We start from the raw sequence: 27,844 nt of genomic DNA on the forward strand, positions 1-27,844 counted from the left end.
CGTCTCATTCCTAGGTGGCATGGAAATAACGCACACACACGCCCGCGCACTAATTCCCATGCAAATAAAGGTCGCCCACGGCAGAGAGAGCACGCAGACGCCCCACTCTCACACGACACCGAATGCACACGAACGCAGCCACATATCTACATACGTACCAGCGCGGAGGAGGCGCTCGTATATACGTTAGTGGTACCAACACCGACGGCAGGCTAGACCGACGCACACGACCGCCTTGGTTCTCCGCAATCTCTCACGCTGCCAGTTCCTTTCTAGCATCGACCGCAACGTTCGCCGCCGCTGGTCGTTTTCGAATTTTCCGCGGAAACTGGCCACAGTAAAAGGGGTGGCTTCCGTCGTGGCCGCAACCCCGCGGCTCCTGTCACTGTTGTCAGGCGCGTACGCGAGTCTGTTCGCGGCAAAAGCTGAGTGGCCGTCCATTTAACCGGCTTAGTGTGTCATTTGCGCTTCTGGCACCGTTATCCCGTCCTTGAAAAGATACCAGCCTCGCAAGAAGCACCGAGACGCCGAGAGGCAGCAGTACGCGCGCGATCGTTGGATTCCATCATCGTCTTCGATCTGATCGATTCCGCGAGTTTTGGACACGGACAGTTTAAGCTCTGGTGAAGCTGCTGTCGCGTTTCTGGAGGATTCTCGAACTTCGAGGGAGCTTGAGAGGAGCTTGGAGTATAAGGTATGTTGGATTTTTTATTGAGCTATGTTGAATGGGGTTTGTTGGCGATTTTGGGGGATTGTGGTGATGGGTGAGGCGTTGGGTGGAGATGTTGAGAGGAATTCGTTTAGTATGATTTAGTTTGAAAGTAATTGAGGGTTCAATTGTGAAAGCCAGTTTAAGAGAGTAGGGATAAGAATTATTAGAGTAGGGATAGGGATTATTCTAATGAGTGTTATTGCTATCGTGTTGATTTGTGAAGGGTACCTTTTATGAGAACGAGAAGACGAAGTTAAAATATTCAATGCAATGTTTATAAAATTAACAGTATAATCACGTGCATGTCTGTTTATTTTGAATATCTGTGTCGTAGAGGCTCGATTCCTTTTGGTATACAATTAGCTAATGATTATAGTAATTCTATGAAGGGAGTAATGATAATAGTAAGTTGTACATGATATTAGGTTATTTGAAAAGCTTCTTGAAATTAAATATAATGTATTTTTGATTGATTTATTTTTATTTTGTTCACTGATTCTTCGTCATTTTGAATTAAATATGTGGATCTCAGATTTATGAAAGGATTTACTATTAAATTTGAAATGTTATGAAACGTTGTGTACTTTTCAAATGACCTAATGCTGAACACCTTTTTAATATACATGAACCATTCAGGTGATAAGTGAAGTTTGAATTGAATAAGTTTTTGCGCAACACATCGTAAAGAACTACTGAAGATTGCTGTGATAAGCAAATGAAAATTTTATGAAGTAATAAATAGTTTCTATTATTTACTATTCTCACATTAAACTTGTATTTAAAAATTTAGAATTTGAGCTATGTTTTATAATAATTAAAATTCATATGTATCTTTTAAATAGGTGGTTCTTAATGAATTGAGTTAATTCACAAAAATCCCGATGATAAGATAAACTTATCGTTACCTAAGATTAAAATCACTTCCCGTGATGTACTTATCTTTCCCTTTAAAACTCACTCTATATTTACTGAAAAGAAGTGATAAATTGAAAAGATTTCATAATCATCTTCATGTAAGAAAAATAATCATTTCTCAACATTAACATTATACTGAATTCAATAAAAAGTGCCCTCTTGGTCATAAGTTAAATTCTTCTCGAAAAACCTGAACAGAAATAACTAATATCTTAATGACTAAAATTATCATCCATACCATAAATTTGAATTACATGTTTTACTATCTAGATTTTAGGCTTTCCTCTGAAACGAATTGCGCGTTAATTTCAAAATAGAAAATTCATCCATGCGAATCAAATAGACAAGATAACAGTAATATATCCCCTAGCAGACAAATGGTCTCAAGAAGTTTATTTTCAATGGACCAGGTCCAATAGAATTTAAATGGAGTAGGTCCAAATTCAGTGAACACGCAACAGATATTAATAGTCCCGCTTCCTTACTGAAAACTCCTAAAGTCGTAGGCGATTCCGTTTGCGCTACAGCTGTGCAAGCATTATTATCGCGTTGAATAACACTACGTCTGCGCAAAGGTATTATGTAAGAGAAAGTCCTTGACAGCCGACCGCAAATAACCTCAACTTCCCTCTTCGATCGGTATGCCTAGTATCAGGAGATCGAAGTTATCCATTCTAGCATCAGTAGAGCAAGGTTTGCCTTGGTAAGCCATCGTGACTACCAGAAAACCGACTATTGATCCGACGAGGAAAGGATTGCACAATACCTTGCGAATGGGTTCCGTGAATGATTTGTGTCGTAATAGGTGGCAGAAAACATCAGCCATTTTGAAGCATATAAACTGTCATAAAAAGCACAGGAATTGCAGTTTTGCAGGAATTCGAGAGTGAGGAAAATTGACCAGAATTTAGAAGTATTTTTGAAATTCTGTGTTATTGGAGAATATTGTTTTTAATATCTATTACTTTGGGTATTATATTTTAAGTAGTATTTATATAACAGAGTATTTAGATGATGTAGGATTTTTCTTGATAATTAACAGCTAACGAGTCTGATAATTAATGGATGATTTTGAGGTTGAATATTAATTGATGTTAATTGAATTTGCTAGGTACGAATTTGGGACTTTGATTTTGGACTAAGTTTGCATCTCTAATTATTTATAGAGTTTTGAAGGCGTTTACAGGCGCAGATCTGTTATAAAAGAATTTAGGTCTTTCAATGATAAATTTTTACTTAGAAATATGATGTATAATTCAGTAGCTAAACTCACATGCGATAAGAGCAATTGGAACTTCAATATGTGGGGGTATGAATGGTCGATAAAATGTTGATGTATAATCAGTAAACTGGGTATAATAAGTGTTGACTACTATGACGTAGTCAAGAGAACATTTCTATCGTAAAAGAAGCATTCATTATGCTAATAAAAACGGTCTAGATACTGACTGTAAATGGGACACTACAATTAAGGCTAGAATTTATTTCCTCTTGCATTCATGCTATGCTTGTATTTATCTAGTTTTGTTTCTTCATGCTGAGAGAAACTCTATTTTCTTCATTTTTAATGGTTTATTAAAATAGAAGGGACATTAATTTTGAAGCATATTAATAGAAGTAATTTCGAATTAAAGTAACATTTATTTTTAATTTGAAATTTGAAAATTTGCAGTTTTATTAAACTTTAAAAGTATTATAATTTGATTAGTAAATAATTTTTAAATTAATATTAGGCGAACAATAGCATTTCTATTACAAATAAAAAACTGTGTTATGATACATTTCTTTAGTAGTGTGAGATATTGATCGACGAGCAGAACATAACGCAAACGACTATCAATAAAAGGGTCAGAGGGTCAGAAGGTGTACAAGGAAAGCAATTAATTAAGAAAAGTACACGCTGTTAAAGCGAATCTTGTTAAATCTATTACCAGTTTTGTACCATTTGACTTTTAATTTTAAGGTACTATTTTCGAATTAGGTTAATTAAAATGATTCCAAATAATTGCCCATTATAAGAGCTTTCTTATCACGTTTGTTCATACAATACCTGTGAAATATATCATTACTATTCTTGGAAACAGTATTATTACTCAAGAAGGAAGCTTTAATAAGGTTGATAAGTAAAGGATAGTAGCACAAAATAATTAGGACATCAAGACTTTAGTTCAATGGTACTTTTGAGAGAAAGGTGATTTATTATAGGATTCTTTGTTCTTCATTGCAACTAATTACTACTTGCACACTTTTTCTGTACAATTGTCGTGTTAATTAACCCTAGAACTACCAAGGCTGATGTATGTCTATTTTTATCAGTATAAGTACCAAAATTATGTTCATTTATAAATAATGTCCATTTATAAATCTCCTTATTTTGTAGTATTAATCGAGGAAAAATATAATACTTCAAAAGCATAAAATGCATGTGAAAAATCATTCTAATTCTAGTGTTAATATATGTTACTTTGAGGCACATATAAGATTTTCAATACAAATTTATAGTTATCTGCCATTAATCTTGAAGCAAATTCTATTCTTCTACTTGTAAGTTGTAATGCCTTAAGTAGTTTCAGTAAATAATAGCACCCACATGCAGCAACGAAATAAATATATTTGAAATTTGAAAACTGTGAATAGAATTTTGTTTAATTAGCAAATATCGTAGTTATTCAGTGTTATTCAGAAACAGCTTTTCAATAAATAATTTTAGAATTTTCACTAAAAAACAATTCTATGAATAAATTTGCTTTTATACTGTATACTTGCGACAGAATCATTATATTAAAGTCTACGTATGTACAAAATATCTTCCCAAAATTCTGTAGCACATATCATAAAATGAATCATGTTTTCCAGAGAATTATTTAGTTTGAACGTGCAACAAAATTCTTCAGAAAATAATAATAGAACATTCCTGACTACTTCTCAGAATATTGAAGAGATACTTTGTTTAATTTTTGTATTCTGCTGTTTTCAAGGTATCATAAAAAGAGACGATTCTACGAAAAGAAGTAAATCGAAAATATTGAGAATAGTTTTTTATACACGGTGTTTGACGATAGGTGTCAGAAATTTTAAGGGGTGACTCTACATGCTAAAATAAGACGCAAATAAAGATAGAGAAAATTGCATTGAAGTTTTGTTTCCAAATTATTAATTATTAAGAAGACGCCTAAAAAACGCGCGAAATGTGTCTGACTTGGGACATATTCTACTGATTTCGCTGTGTCTGACCCTGACCTGACTAGTACACACTGACAGTAGAACACTACATACTAAAATAAGACGAAAATGAAGATAAATGAAATTGTGCTTCAGATTTTGTTTTTGAATCGTTAAATGTTGAGCGGACGCCTAAAAACCGCGTGAAATATGTCTGACTTGGGACATATTCTACTGATTTTGCTGTGTCTGACCCTGACCTGACTAGTACACACTGACAGTAGAATAAGTCTCTAGTCAGACACTTTTCACTCGCCATTTAGGCGTTTTTGTAAAACAGTTATTGATTGAAAAAAGAAGCCCTGACCTTAATTTCGTCTAACTAGCGTGTAATCAGCTCAGGCACAGCGAAATCAGTAGAATAAGTCCCGAGTCAGACACATTTCACGCTGTTTTTAAGCGTTCTCTCAACATTTAACGATTCAAAAACAAAATCTGGAGAGCAATTTCATCTATCTTCATTTTCGTCTTATTTTAGTATGTAGAATAATATAGGTACTATTAAATACACACTTAGGGGCATGTGTACAATAAATTTGCACATATGGATGGTGCTGCATTATCGTAAATAAATCATGAATCTAATCAATCGTATACTCGATGACATCAGGAAATGGTCCCATTCACCTGATTGTTTTGGCGATGATATTTGTAGTAGTACAACACAGTATTCTTGCGCCTACTTCATGTGTGTTGTGTTTCACGTGCACACATGTTCGTTAGGCATTTTTTCCACAGTCGATAGAGAAGAATCATTCAATCGGTAAAGAAGTTCACTATAGTGTAGGTCACATACACAACTATCACTTATGCTAATATGCGTGCCTCCTGGTATAGTATTTAAGTCACTATTTCTGCGTAGGCGTACGAGCGAGTTTATCATTTCTTCTACAGATGTCTCTATGCATGCGATTAGTCATTTAATTTTTCTACTTGCACTATGAATTATGCGACTAATTTTCTTACTGTATATTTGCAAAAGTGTTTGTGTAATTAGTCTAGATAATTAGCAGTAATTGAAACGACGGAATGAAGGCTGCGTAATTTGAACAATAGTTTTAATACACAGAATAACTGATATAACATTGATTTTTTATTTTTTAATTCGAACAAGGTTTAGAAGAACAATACAAAAATAAGTTTTGAGAATTGTTCTATGTTTTGCTATGAATTTGTTTTTATAAAATTATGTTGAATAAGTAGTACCCCTCGTTGATGTATCTCCAATTCTCGACTTTTATGAATTAGTATTTCATGAATTTACTCAAAATTTTTTGGACTATTTTACTAAATATTTCAAAATTCTTGATTTATTCGTATATGTATGTATGTTAATCTTTTTACATAGATAATGCCACAAAGTGACATGTATCAAGATTTATTAAGTGGAGAAATTTCAAAGATCACGTCGAATCAAATAATAATTTAAATAAATTATATGATACATGTATATTGCATAGATCAACTAGATGCCTAAATATTTTTATTTCTCAGTGCCTTGCTCATTTCTCATATATTGAACAGCAATGATGATAACAATAATGACTATTTACGCAACAAAATAGTAACACAAATACCGAAATATATTAAACACTTCACGACGAAATTCAGGTATGTATTTGTATTTTGTTCACGAAGATGTAATGCAAGAAATAAAGCAGGACATTAAAGAAACTAACTGTCACATGAACTTGCAGGACAAGTTTCGTTCACACGACATTGCCAACCTCTAGCTAAGTTCAATCTAAAATTAAATATGTTTCGTTTATACAGTCCCCAAATTCTTCATTTATGCCTTCATAATTTAATTTCGTATAATTCATAATTTAATTTTCTATAACGCAAAAAGCACTATTCTATCAATCGATACTGGACTTCTAAATAGTACGATACGTTCCTCTTTCCTCTGCGATCATTCACGACCGCCCACATAATGAGCGAAAATTAAGTGAATCATGCTTTTTACGAATCACATACGTAACACAGATTCCTTTGGCATTTATCCGCTATCGAGTGAAGCATGGAAACTTCACCGTTTTCGAAATCGGAAATTTTCGAGTTCATGCTTCCATAGTTAGGTTGTAAATAATGGAAAATGTAGATACTAGGAAGCTAAGTTTGTACCAAGAAGATGCACAGATACTTACTACTAGGTACTCCATGGAATTGGTGATGACTTCATTCGAACATTGCTGTATATAGGGAAAGTATTTTGCACTTTGGTTTACCCAAGATCTTCCTTAATACATCATGCTCCTACCACCTAGTGGTCTCAATACAGTCTTTCCATGCCTTTTTCAATTCTTTGTAAGAATACCCGGAAATAGTATTTTAGAACTTATTTTCAAGGGTTTTAATCATTTGTTAATGCAACAAATTGTAACAGAAATAGTAGCAAAGAACTTTGAAAGAAATATACTATTTTCATCTCAGGTAGCAACTTTTTTAGTCAAACATTAGTAGATGTTAGAGCATTTAAAATACTTATTACTGGACCATGATCTATGAGTTCTATTGAAAATTTATAAAGAAAAATTCTATATTTAATTTGAACAAGGAATACAAAATGCTCCCATAGTTAAATTATTTTGCACTGAAGCATATCGTTATAGGGTAAATTTATGAGAACTTTTTTAGGATGCAATTATTTAATTGCAAAAGAGAATCCTCATATGAATCTATGCTGCAAATAACGCTCCCATTTTATATTTCACTGTTAGTAAATTTGTAATCTGACAAAAAACATGTTTAGGCATAAACCAGTCGTTCTTTAAGCATTCTGACCGTCAATTTTTCTCATGAGTCACTCTTCGTGATAGTGACTCACGTAGCCCGTGCCTCTAACCTGCTTTATCCTAATCTAATTTCTCTACAGTATCCGTGCTTCGACATTACTCCGTTAATTTGCAATGATAAAATAAGTATTTTAAACAAAATAATTTAATTACAACAAATCTTAAAACAAGGTAAATAAACCTTTCAAGTGAAAATGTTTCAAGAGCACAATTTCTAAGTTAAAGAGAACGATTCTCCACTATACACAGTACAAGAATAACAATCATTGTTTGATGTATGGTAATCATTAAACTTAAAACTAAAAGCAATGCTAATAGGAAAATCGAAATTAAAGATTATACAAAGTCTTTGGTGCTTTAAAGGTTCTACAGGCCTTAGCTTCTTAGCTTTCCAAAAATTGTTGGTACCAACAGTGGTACCATGCAGGGCCCTCAACGCTGTCGAAACTTTTATGATGTCTATAATTCTCAAAGCCCTCCAACACATTTAAAGAAAAATTCAAGGCACTCAGTCTTCCAATTATTAAGGTACAGTGTTTCCTCAATATAAACCAACGGCTCAGGACTCTATTCTAAGGGTCACGTTTCAGCTGAGGTCAGCTCTAGTTCATGGTAGCACATTTGGGTTTCACCAAAAACGTGAGTGACAGTGTCCACAAATAAAATAATTCCCATCTACGATCAATTATTGATGCGCATATTACGATGGAATACTGTAATCTCAAACAGTTTAAGGACTCCTAGCATCAAATTACTTCCTCGACATAAACCCACAATCCAGAACTTAAATCAAGACCCACGTTTCTAATGTCAACTCACGTTCATGCTAACCCATTTGGATCTCATCAAAATCTTGCCTGCCATTGTCCACAATTAAAACTATTTGCCCCTACGTAATTCCAAGCTCCAACCAATTAGCGACAAGCTCATACCAGAACCCTGTAGACCCAAAATGTCTCAGGGCTTGATATTTACGACAGATTCGAAAATTGACGAACAAATGTGTGGAAGTCCCCCATCAGCGAGATACCCGAATAACTGGTAAGCACGGATATGGTAGCGCCCTCACGCTCACATAACGAATCAAGCGGCCGACACTCATGGTCAGCAGGCCAAGGTCAGCGGTCTTTGCCGCTGCCAGATGGAAGGAAAGAGACGGAGCTGAACGGCACACGACGCGAAACACGCGTCCCGTATACACACGGTGCGATATGCAGTGGGTGTGTGCGTGGAGAGGCACGGTTAGCTGGCGCACACGCGCGCAATCGCGGCCTTAAACTTTTCGCACGCACGATTCCTTCGTGTCACTGACCACACGCTGCATGGCGGTATACTCAGCGTACACTCACGTGTGCGAGCCAACTCCTCCGCGCTCGTGTCGCGAGTCAATAGCGCGCGACGACTGGAGACATGGGCGATCCTTTATCGTGATGTACGCGGTATAAGGTAAGGGTGCGAATACGTTACTATCAGGTTACATATTATAGCGAAGTCTTTTCATATTGTGACAAAATAGGTTTAAACTAAAAGAAAGACCTCAGCTCATACTATGGATTTGCTATAGTATGTAACGTGAGTTGGCGTGATGTGATGATAGTAGTGTGTTCGCACGCTTATTGTCACGTTATATATTATAGAAAATTTGTTTGATATTATGGCAAAATAGATCTAATCCAAGGGGAAAATCTTGGATCATACTCTGAATTAGCTATAGGGTCATTCTACGCGAAATTGGGCACGTTTTGGAGTAAGTTTTTTTAGATTGCTGAAATTTGGATATGTTGTAGTCTTTAACGATATTTATACGTACCCCAAAGGATTTTTCAAAATTTTGAAAATTGTCGATACTGTATAGTATGTAACGAGTTCACGTGACGTGATAATAGTGTGTTCGCACCCTTACTGTCACGTTATAGCAAATTTGTTTTATATTGTAGTAAAATAGATTTACAATAAGGAAAAACGTCAGTTCACACTATGGATTTGCTATAATATATAACATGATTTCAAGTCACGTGATAATGTGTTCGCACCCTTAATGTTCTAATATTCGAACGCTTGAGATATTAAATGTCTTGCAAAAGAACTCTACAAATAATAATACAATAATATTATACAATATTATAATACAATAATAATAATACAAAAAAGAATTTCGGTGACAGTCAGTAAAAGAGGAAGAAGACTGTAAAATAAATATGAAAATGAATTAAGAACAATTTTTTTGAAGGTGGAATCACTGCCTGAGAATCTCCTATTTGTATCAAAAATATTGAAACTATAACGTAAAATTAAAGTAAATATAAAAATTGTTTAATATTGAAATTTAGTGTCCATAATTTCTAACGTCAAAATACGTTGAATTTAAAATGTACAAAATGAAAATAATAAAATGTAACATAAATATGTACGCTTTGATTATATTAAGTTCAGAAATAAGAATTCATTTTAAACTTGTTACAATGTTACAGGTATATTTTGCGTTTACGTCTGTAATAAATAATGAATACACAAAATAGAGCAACATCTTTGATTCCAATGTTTCCTCTCTTCAGAAAAGCATATTTTATTTTAAAATCTGTTAAATGAATATAAAATCTACGTACGCTTATGTCATCAGTAGGAAAACTTTTCACCTGTATGATTAGCTGCTTGACGTAAATCGTGGACATCTTTTGCTCGATTCTGGTTATGAAATTTCTTCATAAGCTACAGTATCAGGTGTTTCATAACGTACATAACATGTAAAACAGCGGCTATCGATAACTTTAAAATGCCTTTTATGGTATTGTGACGGAGCGGGCGTTATTTGATGATATGATGCGGATGCAGACGTAATAGAACAAACGTCATCGTTCTCTTTTAATTTTGTTTCCATTCACGTCATTGCAAACAAAATCAACATTATTCTAATAGCTCGTTAATTTAATTCAGGGATCAAAAATAGATGGTCATCGACGTAGCTGTGTGTCGTGCAGAATATAATTATTGTTTTTCCGTGGAAAAGGCAAACGAAATATTCCATACGATATGAGGAAGCTTAATTACGTAAACGCGTGAATAATGCTATAAAATTACGTATATTTGTGCGGGCGTACGTATGCAGGATTTCAAAGGAAATATTCTTCAGAAGAGAGCATACATTAATGCAGAAATTTTCTAAATTGATTTGAGTAGTCATAGTACTGATAAAATTTCTCAATCGCAGAGACTAACACTTCAAAAGCATAGTTTAATATCATCAGGGATCAGACAATAAAAAGAGAGATTAATTTAGGAGAACTGTGAAAATTAATGTCTTATAATGTTCGTTTATTAAATTTTAAGACAAACGTTTGAAAAACTTAAAGATGAATTATTCATTATCTTAAATTGTTCAGGTAATTTTAATATACTTGTGACATATAAAAGATTGTAAACTCGATTGAGTTCTTGTAAAAAAACTTAGGAAGGTAATGATTTTATATACACTTGCTAATTGTTTATTGTATTTATTCTCTATGTGACGTATAAAATTATTGAGGTCCATGTAAAATTATTGTTGTTGCAATTATAAAAACAAAATAATCTTTATCGTACTAATACTATCCATTAAGTTCACGTAGCGAGTACTATGAATGACGTTCATAAACGTGACTTTGACATCATCAAAATTTCCATGAGAATTACTGAGATTACACATTATAGGAAAATTAGATTCGATCGAGGTTTTTACAACCAGTGTTTTATCCAGATCAAGATTGTGTCATTTCCGATAGAACTTCCATTCATAAAATTCCTTATACTCACAATGAAATTCTTTTTATGTTACGTGTATGCAATGATAAATAGTTAATTCAAATGAGTAGTATGAAGTATCAATCTATCTAGTTATTAAACGATACAAATGTTTACCAATAATAGCAACAAGGAAAACAAAATATCATTAGAACAAAAATAATCCTTAATGTAGAGTTACAGGATTAAGTAATATTTTTTCCAATCGGAATAGAAATATTCATAATAAATATTATTCGATCTAGTCTTATCCTCCTGCTCAGAATAAAATATTCGATACTTTTTCTACCAGACAAAATTAATTTACAAATTTACACATTCGTATGAAAATAATATTCAATTCTCATTTTTTAATCATAATTAATTAGTTTTTAAATAATTATAAATTTATTAATGATACATGTATCAGTTTAGGATGAATTCTAGAAAAATAATACGTCTATAAACGTAATAGAACAATCATCGGATTTCATCATCCGGTTTCTCATTGCATACATTGGAAAGAAAAGTTTGATCATGCGAATTTGGAAACCAATGATTCATATTGGCCTTATTACGTTGCACTTTCACTCATTCGCAACTGTCTCCACTTTCTCGTTGAAAAGTGTGCTGCAATAATTCCTCATGCGTTCATGAGACAGAATTCATTTTGACGTCACGAAGGACTTTTTTCTTCTGCCTGTGGTGAAACACATTTTGTGAAATAAACAGGGCATTTGGAAAATTGTGACATGGAACGTACAACTTTCCTGTTTCACGAACCAGATTTTTCCGATAAAATTATTTGAAATTCAAGTTGTAATGCATTCTGCGGTGGCAGAAGGTATTTCCAAAAACTCTACTGCTTTTCCCTTTATCGACGTCTGACGACAGAGGAACGTATCTACTTAGATACATATATTCATTCTGTAATTCGCTTTTCAAATTGTAATACATTCCAGATTTTTACTTCATATTCCAGATTATAGCTTTATATAATCCATAGGTGAAAAATTATTAGATATTCGTAATAAATTCTGAATTACTAGTCAACTAGTCTGTGTGTTATATCATGATTTGAAAGTTTGAAGCTTGTGATCAATGTAATATCGTTGTTTTAGGTGTAACTTTTCAGTGTGTCACTTTAGGTGCGACTTCAAATCAAGTCATAAGCTTTTTTTATGTAATTTAGACACAGCTTATTCATTCCACTAGTCCACTATTTCAGATTCTACTATTCAAATAGTGAATTATTCAATAACATAGGATGCACAAGTTATTTAAGATTAGTGAAAGTCAAATTTTCACAAATATTAAATTAAGATGTAGTGTAAATTTCTATATTGACTGAATTTTCACTGGAAAATACATACTCAATAACTTTCTCGAATTATATGTATTTGATTACATACATGTGCAACATTTTCCATTTATTTTCAATATAAGCACCAAGAATAAGAATTCCTAGTATCACTCAGTATTATATCAATAATTCAAATTAATAATTAATGAAGCTTAAGAAAACACAGACAGTATAACAAGACATTAGATACACTCTATTGGAATGGAGGTAATGTTAATTAGAATACTAAGGAAGTATTGTCCCGATGCCAAGATATCTTCCTTTACACTAAGTACTATGAAGCGCATTAGAACTTCGATTAAACAAACCTTGATGATCTGTATTCTTCACTATATTCAGAATGTCAATTATTTGTTGTACATGATAATAATAATTACCCTCAAAATTACACATAAATCATAAATGCAAAGCAACAATTGTTCAGTAAAACAATTCACAAAAATAATTTTAGGCTTGAAAACTTTCAAAGATTTTTATTTAACTATTTATTAGTAAAAATATCATTGATTATGTTATTTTTAATAATGCTACACCCTTAAAATTCGATTTATTGCGGGCTATCACACCAATACAGAACAGGGTCCAATTTACTTCACAGCAGTTTAACAGAGTTTCAAAAACTAAGCATCAAGAGAACACTTTAGCTTCACATTTGACGTTAAATTGATTAATTGAGATACTTCTGCATAAAAAGATAATACCAAAAAGAACAACGTTGAACAAGCGATCTATTGGTATAATACAGTGTCTTTCGTACACTCGAGGAAACGCGAGAGGTATACAAATTCCGGCGCGGGCTCGTTCGATCTCAGCCACGTTTGAAGGAGGATCTAGAAATCAATCGGATGGACTAACGTTTGGAATTACCGACGCGCTTCGTTGTGCAATCCTCTTGACGTCACTCGGTCGTTACACTTGCTCGCGACTGATTCATCCACCTTGCAGACCTCGCGCACAGTGTTCCCCGTGGCTCCCTTCCATCCTCGCGGGAATATCACGCGAAACGCTTGCTTCCTGTATCCAACAGCTATTCAGCTCGATTTTTGCCGGTGAACTGGCCAAGGAACGAGCACGCGACTTCCGCATAGGTGTTATAAAGACAGAATGCTTCCCTTGAAGGAGCAGATAATGGATGCAATTGAAAGATAGAAGCAGTGAAACTTTTCCTATAAGAAATTTCAGTGATTGTACCTATTTACCATTAGTTCAACAATTTATGAACCCTTGACTAGTATGGTGGAGTCGTAGCATTTATACTACTGCACTGTTTGTATTTCTTGTATAAAATATCAGTGTTTATCATTATGTATGTATACATAATAAATTGAAAATATGTGAATTTTCTGTGTATTATTATGAATCATTTTTGCTAAAGGAATTGTAATAATTTTACCACCTTATTTAATAATACCGATACCAAACTAGTTAAGAGGTAAAATTTTCTGTTACTTAAATGAATGGTTTTTCTTTATTATTGGGGTAGGATGATGACAGAAAGATAGTCGAAGTAGATATGTAATGAGATTAGAGCAAATGAGTCTATTATGCTCTTCAATGCTAGCATAAGTGGAGTACATGAGTTGACCTTAGAACTTTAGTTCTTACCTAGAGTAAGCTTACGAATTCTATTAGGACAAATATAATTATTAGGATGCAATCCAAATGGAGACATTTAAAGTTGCATACTATAGTTCTTTAAATCTTCAAATACCTCTAATTGTTTGAGTACAAAATACACGAAGAATTCACTTGGAATGACAGATTAAAACAAATGACTGCATAAATAGAGAAATTTAGATAAAATCGCGCAGTCACAGTGATGTTTAAAAAATAAATCTTCGACGCTAATAGATGATGAAGCGATAATTGCATTAATATCATTACGTCGAACTAGACACAAGAGAGTCATGCTCACTTCTGACGTAAGCTTTGTACTGTTACCTAGAAAATCTTGAACAATTTCTTTCAAATTGCTTCAAATTGCAGAATTTCCATGAAAATGAAATAGAACACAATATTCACGAATAACAAAATACATACACTTCCCTAATTTAAATTTTCGTATAAAAAGTTGCGTTAGTATGCCCATTAAAATTCATAGAAAAAATTCTATTTTAGGAAGACTAAAACATAACAGTAATACATTAAATATCTTCGAAATAAAAAGTACAAAGTCCAGACGAAAGAAACTTCAATACTAATAAAGAAGAAACTATGCGTATCAGTAGTAGACTGTCATTGACATTCCCATCGAGATCTTTGGTAATCGATGCTATCTGGCTAGTCAAGTGTTACAGGGTCGTAGCGGTTCCTCAGCGTCACTTCGCAAAAGAGGTCAGTTCTGTGGGATAACGTGCTCTACGTCACGGAAGCCGTTAACGTAATAATTTATCCGAGGTATTATTCAACTCTCGTGTCCATACGCGCATAGATACACGTGTGTAGACAAGGAGCAAGGTCGGGGATTTACCATTCTGTAAACGCTTAGTTACACTCGAGATGGAAGATTCTTGTTACACCTAGCCTCGATTGCTCGACTGTATCGGAAAAGTACCATGATCGAGGATACGTATTAATGAAATGAAACGCGTTCACAAAGAGTACCGTTATAACTGCAGCATTCAGTGATTGAATTTTTACTATCGATACTACTGCAGAGTTTTAACGTTTCAATTACATATTCAAGTATACAGGGTGTCAGCAATCTTAACAGGTTTAATTATAACAAGTATCAGGAATTTTAAGGTGTGACTTTATACGTTAAAATAAAACGAAAATTAAGAATGATAAAATAGATTTGAGATGTGTTTGTATTTATCGTTTTAGAATTATAGAGTGTTGACAAAACGCTTATAATTATTCGCGTGAAATGTGTCTGACTGGGGACTTATTCTACTGTTTTCGCTATGACTGGCCTAGCTACTGCATGTCAGCAGTAGAGTAAGTCCCAAGTTAGACACATTTCATGTGAATCTTAGGCGTTTTCTTAAATATAACTTAAAGAAAATTATGTAACTGAAGGAAACGGTATTTAGATTTTGTTTCAGTCTTATTCAGTCTCAATTAGAAATAAAAATGATTAATGACTATTTCAGTAATCTTAATGTTAAAGTGCAGTCTGGTATAATGGGTTTAAAATGCAGTTATCAGTAGGGAATTACCATCAGTAGAGATAATCAGTAGAGAATTTATTACAATATTAAACATTCTCATGCGGCAATATAAGAAACTTAACATTCATTCAAGCTGAAGCTGCTAGTACTTTACAGAGTAGTAGCTAGACTAATAAGAATACTGTATACTGTTTGTTATTTGTAGATTTGCAGATTAAACAAGTGATTTACCGAATGTGCTTCCCCAACGTTTGTTGGTATAGCAGAAATGTGTGTGTTTCGTATTTCTTTCCGGTAATTCTCTTTCTAAACCCGTAGCAGGTACATTTCAGCTACGTGATTATAATGCTTTATACACATATTTAGCATGTTGTCATAAGTCGTTCGTTGAAAATGCGCGATGCTATCGTTAGGGACATTATCAGCTGATTCTTCTACCAACGTATGAAGAACACGACCTTCATCTTCTAAAAAGAATGCACGTACTCAGATACGTATCTTTTAATAAATTTACTTATTTATGTATACTCAAGGAATTTTTAATTTTTCATGTTTACAGTCTTCATAGATATTAAACCGTTTATCATAGCTTATCGTTAGAAATGTGTCTAGCATGCAAATATTTCTGCACTTTCTCTTCATCTTGACTCAGACACCTAGGCATTAGACGCCCTTGAACTAAAAGAGCTACGAAACCGATATTCGATGTTTCATCAGAACAGAATAAGAAGATTATGCTATAATCAAACTTGTGAAGCATGTTCATCCCTGAATTACTGAAATCATGATAATCTAAAAGATATAAAAAAATTGAATTTAGCATTTCCTCTGTAATGTAAATCGATGCAACACCAAATAATAAGAAAACCCATCCTTTTAAATTCATGACTTGGACTATTTCTATAATTACCGACAAAATTAACCTAAAAGATAATCCAATGTAAAAATTTACTCGCTAAAAAATTGAAAAAAAAAAAAGAAAAAGTAAAAGTTGAATGTTTTTCGAGATTAAATTAGGCTATTTTATAGGAAGTAATATCAAGCTAGAAAAGCATTTTTCAACGTTACATGTCCCTATATATTTATTACTCAAAATTGTAAGAATATAATTCCATAAAAACCAGAAAACCAGAAAGGTCGTTTATTGCTTTCAATAAAAATATTTGTATTACTGTCTTTTTTTCTACGCATTATAAAACTGGTTTAGAACAATACAACCAGTTTATCAGTAGGTCCAAGGGTTAGTATCTTAATTTTGGAGCAAGCAAAGTTGACGTAATACCGACGATCAATGGCTATTGCACGCTATTTGGGAGTGCAGCCTAAGAACGAGTAGCACAGAAAAAGGCTGACACGAGAAACGCCGAGGAGAAAAGGGGATAGGAGTCTTTTGAATTTTGTAGACACGGATATAATAGACGTTCACCTGGATGAGTGAAGGTGCACCAGGCAACAGGTTAAAACTTGCACGAACGTGCGTAAGAACGAGGAACCAAACCCGGTACCCCAAAAAGTAGGTCGATCGTGTAGTGAGAGTGTTCTCGTAGGTCGATCGTAACTCCAACTGGTCTTCGAATCAATGTCAGCGTGGACTCATGCTGACTGACATTCGAAGTGCATTCCTTTCTCCGTCAAGCTGTTCAATTGCCCTCTTATATTTTCAGCTATGTATCACTGTTCACAGAAATGATGCGCAAAGATGAAAGTAGTAGGGTGAAAGTTATTAAATGTTTTAAAGGTCGAAGAGAATGAGTAATATGATATGTAATAGCTCAGTTAATCAAGTATTAAAAAATCAAATTAAGTATTATAGAAAAGAATTTATAATGTATATAAGTTAATTTATTTAATAAATAACTGAAGCATTCGAGTATGGAATTTTTTAAAATTAAATATACCGTGTGGAATTTAATGGAATTTTTGGGATTCTTGTTGTGACAGTGAACGTGATTTTGAACTATAATGTGCACTAAAATTATAACTTTCTAAATGTTTTTCTTTATTATTTAATTCAGCATTAATTGAGGAAGAAATAATGTTCTTAAAAAATAAGAGTTGTATTTATAAGGTACAATGCCACTGTACAGCTAATGTGTCTGCTCTGGTAACTTTACTGTTCGACATAGATAATGCTTCTTTTTAATAACCTCAGGAATAAAGTAATGAGATAAAAAATCATTATGACATGAAGATTGCAATAAAAGAAATTTGATTGCACTTGATCCATAGTATATCGACGAAATAAATATGTAGGTGTAAGCGTCTAAACCTTGGTTGCCACATGAAACGTGATTCATATATAGATGACAGTGCCAGTAACATTAATTTACATACACGATCATGGATCTAGTAACAAAGACTTTAACAAAAATAATACCTAATAAAATTTTAAAGAAAACTGAGATGAATAAAATAGTCAATTAAAACTAATTTTTGTAGGATCACAGTACAGAGGCTCGCAGACTTGTCAGTCGAATATTGAACACATTAATCAGCATCATATAAGACCCAAGGCAATCGGCACATATGTATAACCATTTCATTATAGCTCAGACAACATAATAGTGCTGATAAGTGGTAACCTTTCCATTCGAGACATAATTGTAAAGCGGTCTGTTCAATTCCATAGGAAGATGGCCTGGTTACTCAGAGGCTAGTTAGTTTCTCAAAGTCATCCGATGACTCAGCAATCGCGTTGGGGTTTACCTGTGATCTTCTTTGGACCGTGAAACTATTATTTGCAAGAACTTGCTCGGCTCGGTTAGACGTCGTTTTCACACTCGTTTGATCGTATACGCGTTAATGCATAAATCACTCTTCTCGTGTGAACAGCGTACTCTGCACGGTAGCGTCTCATTAACTTCAAGCTGATATCGCGCATTGGTAATTAAACATGTTAAGCATATTCACTGATCTGCATTCGTGGCAATTAGTCATATAGATTAACATTTATGATTGAATGGAAAATGTAAATAGAAATGAAGTTCGAATGAAGGACAAGTAAAAGTTTGAGCAAGTGTTATAACAAGTTCATTCAACTTTATCGATGATTTCAGTTTTCAGACAGAGATTTAATTAAGGAAAAGAAATATTTTGAAGTATAAATTATCATTCTGTTTATTTGCTAATTTTTACGTTTTATTGACAATTGAAGTTAAAATGATTATCTGTTCTATAATAATAATGATATCTACAACTAAATCTCACAAAAGCCATATTACACAACTTTTGTCTACTGACTTGGAAAAGTTATGTAGCTAATATTCGAAATTCGAAAGGTCATACATGCAGCTATATTACTATTCGATCCACCACACTTTCTACATATCATATTAACATAACCACAGCAAAATTTAATATATTTTATTTAATATATTGATTACTATACATAATAATTTCAAACCTCACGTGCCTTTAATTTTCATATTTCATAAATTCAATTTAACAAACCCGAAACAAATACATAACAATATCCTAAAAAAATGTTAAGCTATATTTCTAATATTTTCTGCCACTCGTTACTCCAACCTGCAAGGAACCCGTGTCAACGAATACAAACCCCGTTTCGCATGAGATTCATTTACATATTACGAGCCACTTCGAGTACCATATAACCGAACTTGCGTTTACGACTTTATGACGAGGCGAAAAAAATGATACGGGTATGCTAATTCGCCACGCGAGCCAGTATTATTGAAGTTAGTATCGTCACGTGTCAGTGACCGGTCCAAAACGGTCCGTTGCGATCGAGGATGTTGAAAACAACGGCGATATTCGTTGACACGAAGCAGAGTCCAGGCAAACAATCGGTCACGATCGCGATTACGGTTCCCATTTGCCTCGCACAACTTTGACACGTTATTAAAAAGGGGAACGTCTGATGGCTAGTATGATTAGAGGCACTTGCGTCGCAGACAACGGACACTGGGAAATATCCTTGCATTTTTTTACTTCACCTTCAGTCGAGTGACTATTCACCCAGAAATTATTGCAATTTTACGTCAAGCGTGTTGTAATGCTTCGACGATAAGATGCAACCTCGATCGGGAATCGAAGGTGAGTTTCTTCGAAAGTGAATGCCAACTTCTCGAATGCAGTATTCTGGCGTTGTTTCTATTAGACGATAAATATTTGTATACTCACAGATTTCCGCTATTTTTTTTTAATTTACATCCTTTGTTCTAACTTAATCTATACAGTTAAAATTATGATGGATTATGTTCGATTTATAATATAATGATTGAAACAATGAAGAAGAATGAAGAGCAAAGAATATTGCTAAATATTTGTTTCGTATTAATACAAACTAATTTTTTTAGAAGAAATGATCTTGCAAGTGAAAACAGACTACTGAATTATTCAAAAAATTCATGGTATGTTTTAATTAATCCAAGTAATCAAGGTTCTACTACAGTTGATACATGTGCATAACGATATGCGGAAGTAAAGGCAGAGTTGTTTCCACTTGCTGTAAGATAGCTACTGTTGTTGCGAAAGGGTTGTAGGAAAATGATACCTTTAATATTTGATGAAAGAAATGCGACAATGGGTCATTTTTCCCATCTCCATCGTAACATATGTACCTGTTTTCTTATGTAATCCCATGTTTCCAAAATATTTAAAACCAGTTGAGAGTGAATAAATTTATGTTATTTAGTATCTTCGATTTTTTTTAAATGAAGTTAGCAGAGTTGCCAATTGCTCATAAAGTCAAAGAAATGTGCAAATATTAAGCTTTACAAAACCAAAGAACTTGTCAGGGTTCTATAAACCAGAACAGACCACCAGCCAATTTAATTATCTTAATTACCAATACTTCATTGTTGCAAAGCTTCCTATTCTTTTCACTGTCACAATAAAAATGAACGAATTGAAGATGTTAGTTGCCCGAGAAGAGAGAAATTAACGTCAGAGTAACACACCGAAACAAAACCGTCTAGGTCACGGAGCGTTCGTAACGGAACCTGATCTTACGCAATAGGCCGAGAAGAGAGCCAATCGTGACTAAACACAGTCGAAAGGTAGTCCGACACGAAGCTATTTCTGACGTCTGTGGAATTTACTCGCAATGATTCAGAACATCTCGGTAAGATCCGGTGTATGAATGTCGAAGTCTGGTACTTTGCTTTTCGACACTCTCGTGACTACAACTTCCAGTGAGTATAGGGTTGGTACACCAAATCTTAAGTATCTACACATTTAACGAATGTTGTTCACAAAGGAAGTTACAACAAAATTCAAAGTAAAAATATTATTCTGAAGTTCTACTTTCAATCATTGAAAAATGTGGAAATAATTAGTCTAAATATTTTTAATACTGAATCATATTTGAAAAGAGCTTATAACTGCTTAGGTAGTGGTCTATCAGATCGGTATTTCCATTGAAACCAAAAAATGGTATAATTCAGCATACTTTTCGACAAATGGGTCTAGATCCAAAACAAAAGTTATTAGAATTCTAATTGATAGATCAATTGATATACCAAATTATTTAAAAAAATTCGAGTTTGCTGGATTACCTAAAAAAGCTAGAAGCCTTCTTCAATAAGTTGCAAGGAAGGATTCTGAATGATTTCGCCTAGTGAATCATATGGTACTCGTTCTATTTTATGATGAATTTGCTATATTCGTCAACTATCGACCCTCTTTTCAAATAAACCCAAGATGACGTATTCGAAGAGTTCGTCGAGCTATTACTAAGAAAGCAACGAAGACCTCGAAATCACGAATGTCTGTGGTATTCAGCCTACACATGGTGAGAATGAGGCCAGAAAAGCGTTTCTTCCTCGAGTGGGTTCGTCGATTCCGCAAGACTTTCGGTTTCCGCGTCCGAGACATTGCTCCGAGATGAATGGAACATTCCAATAATCGATCCGCGATGATTCAGCCACGAGACTCTCTGGTCCCGTTGGCATCGTCTCTCCCTCAAAAAACTAATCCAAAAATTTCCATGTTGCATATAATCTCAATGAAACATCGAAGGCCCACACAGGGAGTACTACAACCGGAAATGCCATGCATTTTTGTCAGCCACGTGGCCTCTGGGGTCTTTATACAAAAATAGAATAAGTTTATGTGATTAACGTAATTGTGTAAACTTGTGATACCATAGTGAGATTTGCTTCCTCTTAATAATTGATTTTCTTAACTATGTTCTTTACTTTTTGATAATAAAAAAAAAAGAATAATGGCATTTGTGCACTTTATTTTACCAAAATTAAAACATCATAAATAATAGTAATAATTGGCTTCGTAATTTTTTAAAGGTGTAGAATTCTATCAAAAATTATAATCAATTCAATCGAGTTGCTAATACAAAGTTTTTGGTTTCTCATAATCAGTATAAGTTATTTTTAAAACTACAAACAACGAAATGTCTGAATTATTTGATACATTTTTTCATTTTCAAATTTTTATTTTCGAACTTCAGACTTTTAAATTTTTAAATTTTCGAATTCCCAAATTAATAAACTTTCTACGTTTGTAATTAAACAAATTTTGAAAATAGTTTTATTTGTTGGAAATCCCAAGTTTTTTCGAGAGCATTTTTAAAAACAGAAGAACACGTTTTAGAAACAAGCCCTTTATCTTTTCTATCACTCGTCATTGAGAAGTTTTAATGAATGAGTTACTACAGAGCTACGTGATTCAGAAACGAAGTATCAATGGCACGCAATCGCATTGAGTTTGCTCAGAGTCACGACGGAGGGGGGAGGGAATAACGAACAGATGGTCGTTTGTAAGATGATATTCATTCAGGAAGAATATTATGACACGTTTATACCATAACGACCTTTCCATTTAAACAGTTCCTTGTTACATTTCACAATGTCTTAAATATAAAACACAATCATGCATTAGATTTACTTAATGATGTGAATAACATTTTTTTAAATCCTTTAGCAGCTAGCTTACAAATAAGCTTGCAGCCTACGTTACAACCTAAATAAGTTGTACTATTATAGAAAATGATAACAGATCACTGATTATTTCTATATCTTCTGACATATCTGTGACTGTAAGAGAAAATGACAAAAGTCGAATATTTATTACTATTTTTGAGGCATAAATGTTCAAAGTTTTTAATCTTAATACTGCTTTATACACATGCTTTGCTTTTTCGAGGACAAAATTTTTATAATCTAGTTTAGTTACATCAAAAATGTAAATTTCATCTTGTAACTTTGAATAAAACATAAACTCAAATCTTCTGAATACGCGCATTATGTTTTGCCATAGAACCATAGAACCATAGACATCATGTGATTTGCTCTGAAAATTCCACTTGGACTTAAAGAAAAAAGTAGTTTTGTCATGTAAGCGTGCTTCCCAGAAACACCACCCTCTACCACTAACACTATTATTTAAAAATACCAATATATATTAGTCTTTATTTGTGAACACCTAAGAACCTAAATCTGATATACAAAATCTTAATAGCAAGTACGAAAGTAAATAATAAAAATAATACATTAAAATAAATCACCCCTGAAAGCATGGAGAAGGATTTGAAAATCAAAGTACCTCGTTGAACGTGTTAATCGGAAAACTTTCAGCATGTCCGTCAAACAGCCCAAGGATCGAATAGATTACATACCTTGCGTTTCGTGAGTATTGTCACGTATCTCCTCCTTCACGCGCCTACGTGAACCCCAGAGATCTTGATCGACGAAATCTAAAAGTATTTCAAAGCAGCGTGATTTCTGCTCGACCGAGCACCTCTCATATAATCGATCGAATCGATACAGCTATTCGGGCTGAATGAACGCAGGCATGAATGGACAAACGATGCCAGAGGGACGTGTGTTGTTGACGATGACGCAATCGCGTCAGTGGCAATCTTATCGGAAGGAACAACTGGCCGGACGAACGAAGGGAGAGAATGAACTGCGAGCACGGGAGTGGGACAGAAAGAAGAATGAACAAACGTGGGATGATCAGGAGAATGCGTGGCACGACGCCACCAGAGGCTGTGCTCGCACAGGTGCACCCTGTTAGAGGGTAACGCGATATCGTGCGATCTTCCAACCTCGAGCTGAGATCCGCCATTACGACCCTGAAGGGCGCAATTAACATAGATACGTGATGAATCACTCGAAAAAATAACCATTTCGAGTAGACGTTCCAGTTTGAGAAATGTAAAACACCCACCTCTTGAATCATTCTGAGTCTGTTCGAGAGCTATTTGCACCTTGATGTCATCATCTCTCCTCTGTAGGAGATATATCTGACAGATATTTTTAACACATATTTTTAAAACACATAGCTCTGTAGATATTTTCGTTGCATGGGGGGCTTTTTCAAATTTGCTTGGCGAAAGTTATTCTGGGAGATTGTAGTGTACATTTGTAATGCATATTTCGTGTCTGAGTTTGTGATAAAGGGTATAGTGCGCAAGGATTCTGGAGATCTAAGAAATATTAAAGCATTACTAGTATGTACGTACTTTTGTAACTGCATCTACTTAGTGTATGATATGAAATCTGCTCTTTGAAAAAATGTAAATCCCTCAATTCTACACATAATCAATAACCCAAAATATATATAGTTGCCATTAAAGGGTTGAAAAATATGGGCAACATTATCAAGAAATATTCTGACAACTTAAGCTAGGTTACTTAAAAAAATATTTTTCCTGTATCTCAGTCTTTCGATAGGAAAATTCGCTCTTTAATTTCAGTCTTTGGTTCTACCAGCACAAAAACAATGAATACAATAGAATCCCAAAACTAATCTACTGAACTCAATATCTACATTTTATACTATAAATAGTTACATGCATAACCAAAAATGAAAACTGTTTTTCTACTCATATAACATCTACTCATCTTCAGTTTACTTTAAAAAATGTTTAATTTATCTGCTTCAAGACCTATCTTCTCATATTTATTATGCTTATATATGTATGAAAATTAGTATGTTTCACATTCGATAATGAAAGCAAAAATAGTTATATCCGTTGGATGTTTATCTGTGGATGAGCAAGCAATTGTGGACGAGATTGAATGCCAAAGCGAACTCTCCGAGAAGGGCTCGTTTTCTCAGTACGCGATGTCAGGAAAATGCAAACGATACATGATTTACGAATGCCATTCGCACGGCTGTTACAGCTGAAAGCGTAACTTGCCTACGCTCTGCTGAAATGTGGGGTGATTACGAGGAAACGAGCGCAACAGGTGCCTCGCCGTCTCCACCGATAATCTTTCGTTATCTTATCTGAATACCACGCTCCCTCTATTTCATACTACACCCAACCCTTCATTATCTGAATTAATTTAATGAAGATATATGAATGCGAAGTCCTGACACAAATTGGTAATGTACAGAATGGTGATTTGCTTAATAATAGTGTACAAATTTAGAGAACAAATAACAAGACTGTTACTTATAAAAATTCTGTAATCAGTGACAATAATCTCCGTTAGTAACACGATTTCTATTTATAGTTTACCAATAAATGTTTTATTCGTTATTCATGTAATTATAAAAGAATTTAATTAAGTAAAAAGGGTATACTACTTAATTTATTCAGAAGAAGAAAATCTCTTAAGAAAGTCAATATTTCTTAGTTAATAAATAAAATGATGTTAGACTAATGGAGATTTGTATAATAAAGACTACTTTTCTGTCGTTACAAAAGAATTGCATGTAACACGAGATGTAGACGAATGAAAAAGATCAAGAAGAATGGTGACATGAATCACGTACACATCGTCGACTAAAGTAATTTTGCACAGGCAGACAGATAATTTGACACTGAACTTGACGAAATTCAGCACCTAAACCAGCATGATTTAAAGCATGCGACACAATAGCAGCATATTTGAAGGATGACTACTTCTTTCCCACCTACCTGATACTGCAGTTGTAAATCTGACTGACGTGCAAACTGTAAAACCGCAGGATAAATATACTAGGGATATCCCAAGATTTAAATGCTCGTCAGTTTATGCAGAATTCATTACACAAAGTTTAAAAATACATATCTTGAAACAGATTATTGCTGAAAACAGTTGATATTAATAATTCCTACCATGCAATTGATCATTGTTAAATTTATTAAATATTATCACACTATTTTCCTAGACGAAGATAAATCAATGTTTACTTTTTCTGTTGCAGAGCTGGTCTGAGGAAATATTTGAGCAGGCCTTTCTTGAAATTAAGGTTAGTGAAAATTCAATACGTTATTTAACAAGTCGTGCTTTCAGTAATGCTTACATTACGTTCATTCACGAGATACTTTCAACATTTAATGAAAATAACATTCTTTGTCAATTGATAAATTAATAGCTTAATAGACACGTCATTTTCTTTTAAATAATTGAAGAACAACAGTCATCTTTTATCCATTACAGTTCAAATTAAGTGATAGAACAAGAATCAATTTAAAGATGAACATAAAGTATACAGTATTATTACACTGAACTTAATTAAAGTGATTAAATATAAAGCGACACGACAATTAAATCATCAATAGATTAGAAATCGGATGTTACATCATAGTCTCTTAAGTCAGAGTTACGGATGTTGACGTTTCATGACGTAGTATTTCTTACACATTTTCTGACACTGCGTTGTGATAAGGAGTGACTTTCCAGTTATAGTATATTCCATACTGACGCATTTTTAAAAAATGGAAAACAGGAGTTTTTTGTATCATATACATATTTTATGCTCCAATTAATTATTTTAGAATTTATATAACTATTTTTTAAACATATTCTCACACTTCAACTTAGAATATTCACTATAATGACATTACTAAATGATCGACATTCTACATTTGAAATAATTTCACAAATTTTTCAGAATAAATAAACCTTTACATTTATCATTTTCTAGGCGATATTACAATTAGGGGAGGCTTTGTTAAATGTATTACTAGTGAACTATGAAATACTTTTGCTTTTGTACTTTATCTATATATTTACATAATTGAAGAAACGTGAAACACATAGAAAAATGTGTTGGCGACAAACGTGCTAATAAACACATTAATAGCCCATTTGTCTATTTATAATTTTGTTGAATATTTCACAGAAGAAGCTCAAACAACATTAGCCCCTACATGTGTATAATTTACAAAATTAAAAAATTTGATTGATTTCTTTATCTAAAAGTAACAATAGTCGTGTTCGTGTAATCTTTCTTATGAACTATTATAAAATGCAATTCATTTAAAATTGTAATCTTCCAAGATTATGCTTAATATTAATTCTGAGAGTGTACTTCTTGATGCTATTGTCCGAAGAACTTCATCTAATACGACTTCGTTATTTTTAGCGCCAGGAAGCCCCTCATAGTGACGTACATAGATAACGTAGTTGTTTAAGAAAAATGTCGTCACGTTCAGGAAACGGACGCATGACCAACTTTACGAAACGGATTTCTTAGAGGCGGCATTAGAAGTGAGAATGTCGTTCGGATAACACTCGCGTGAATTTTACTTCTATTAACCTTTGGAAACCGCAACGTCACAGCCACCGCGTGAATAATTATGTTCTAGTCGTCTGTAGCTTCTTTTGTGTCGTATCTTACAATTAGATATTTGCAATATTTGCAGAATGTAGAACAGTAAAACGAATGAATTGTAAATTTATATCATATACATACATATTAGTAGTGAACATTGAGAGTAATTTTTTTCTTGTACATCGGGTCGATGTGCCAGCGTTTTCCCAATCTTCTTCTAAGAATTCTATGTCAGCAATTTGCAGGAATCTCTTGATTAAATTGTGTATATATAATATATACATATGCATAATTATTATGTCCATATTTGGAAATACCAAGGTTATTTTTAGAATTTTATGTTGTCAGTAGCTATTGGCTCTTACATTTTCTATTTATAATAAATAATTTGTAATTATAGTAAATGTGTATTAATACATAACAAAAAATTAAGGAATTTTAAAATTAGTATAGGTTCCATTTTTAGAATTCAATTTTTAGTTTCCATCAATTT

At 33.5% G+C, this 27,844-nt stretch overlaps 1 long non-coding RNA gene across 1 annotated transcript; it reads left to right on the forward strand.

The window, feature by feature from the left end:
• The first annotated feature begins 129 nt into the window (after positions 1 to 129).
• On the forward strand, positions 130 to 27,692 carry LOC143185710 (uncharacterized). The gene is made up of 3 exons (XR_013002949.1): positions 130 to 694; positions 25,999 to 26,043; positions 27,163 to 27,692. It is a non-coding gene; the product is annotated as an uncharacterized LOC143185710 (long non-coding RNA).
• Positions 27,693 to 27,844: the final 152 nt, after the last annotated feature.

This window comes from Calliopsis andreniformis, chromosome 12 (assembly GCF_051401765.1).
Source record: "Calliopsis andreniformis isolate RMS-2024a chromosome 12, iyCalAndr_principal, whole genome shotgun sequence".
Taxonomy (NCBI): domain Eukaryota; kingdom Metazoa; phylum Arthropoda; class Insecta; order Hymenoptera; family Andrenidae; genus Calliopsis; species Calliopsis andreniformis.